General features: G+C 39.2%; 1 long non-coding RNA gene across 1 annotated transcript; it reads left to right on the top strand.

Annotated features, from left to right (window-relative positions):
- Positions 1 to 202: 202 nt before the first annotated feature.
- Positions 203 to 1,091, top strand: LOC138680531 (uncharacterized). The gene is made up of 3 exons (XR_011321638.1): positions 203 to 271; positions 343 to 390; positions 1,013 to 1,091. It is a non-coding gene; the product is annotated as an uncharacterized lncRNA (long non-coding RNA).
- Positions 1,092 to 1,335: the final 244 nt, after the last annotated feature.

Here is a 1,335-nt window from a genome sequence, read left to right as displayed (position 1 = left end):
GCAGGGACACGAACTATGCCTCTCTTTGCTGCTGTAAAGTCGTCTCCAGCTGGATCCCATGTTCGTTGTGGGTTCACAGCGAGACGCCGCCCTGCCTCACCTGCAAAATAAATGTCACATGATTACATGTACGTCAAAGGTCATGAAGGATCTAATGCTAAATACATGGCCAGGACTGATACAAGCGTTTAGTCAAATAATATATAGATAAGACATAGAGGTGTAATACTGCAGGCTGGACACAATAACTTCTACATATAACAGAAGGGAGGTATAGGAAATACATGTCACTTCTGATTTTGTCAGCAGATATCTTCGTTAATGTCTACTTTTAAATTCTAGGCAAAGGAGAACAAGTGATCTATTATGGTCCGTGCTCAACAACATGCGGTAAGTAACTCACAATTAAGATATAACCTTCACATACAACATTTCACATCTGGCACCAGAACCTTCAGACAATCACTAATAGGACCCAGTGTAATATGATGGGTGTCAGACTCCGCTTCATTAGAGATACCGAATATTTGCTCTTATATAACTTTTATTGAGTGGCTGAAATTGTTAATAAGTCACATGATACATTTCATGGAGGAGTCTTCATGTGTTACCCCCTCCCATCCTGTATTCCCTATTCTAGGCTCTCGAACTAATTGATAGAGTAAATGTAGATCTTCCTGTAAGGAATAATGGAGCCACGTGTATCTGTGATCATCAGTCGTGTCATTTCATCATTACCACAGGGGAAATAATACAGTTTTACGACTAACCGGGACTAATTTGTCCAACATGTTGGGATTTCCTATAATTGTGATCTGTGCAGTCCTAAAGTTACTGATAAGAAATGGTCCTAGATCTGGATAAGTAAATTAGGTGCAGTGAATAATATATATATATTAGTAGCTGTAGACATCTGATGTTCTCCTCCACTGGAAGACTACCGAGAATTACACTGATTGAGAAAAGTTCCTACAGTGTTTTCCTACAACTAATTGATGTCTCATTTTTACAGGCATTGGTATCAGGGAGATCTATGTCACCATGGGCTGCCGAAAACGACAGGACAAGTGTATTCTACGCATAGCACAGTGCAATCTTGAGGATTGTGGATGTAAGTCACATAGTTACATGAATAGGTTATCTATTATCTGTCAGTGCTAATTTGAAGTAAACCCGATGTTCTTTAGCCAATGTTCCTTCCTAATAAATACTGCAATTAGACTCCACTCCTGGATCAATCCCTGTTCTCCAGTAATCTAGAGCAGATATCTAGTAATATTACCTATTTATGGAAAAGCCTCCAGATGTCTTTTAACCTTTTCTTCTCTAGACACA

The sequence above is a fragment of the Ranitomeya imitator genome, chromosome 5 (assembly GCF_032444005.1).
Source record: "Ranitomeya imitator isolate aRanImi1 chromosome 5, aRanImi1.pri, whole genome shotgun sequence".
Taxonomy (NCBI): Eukaryota; Metazoa; Chordata; class Amphibia; order Anura; family Dendrobatidae; genus Ranitomeya; species Ranitomeya imitator.
This window is presented reverse-complemented; position numbering and strand designations above follow the sequence as displayed.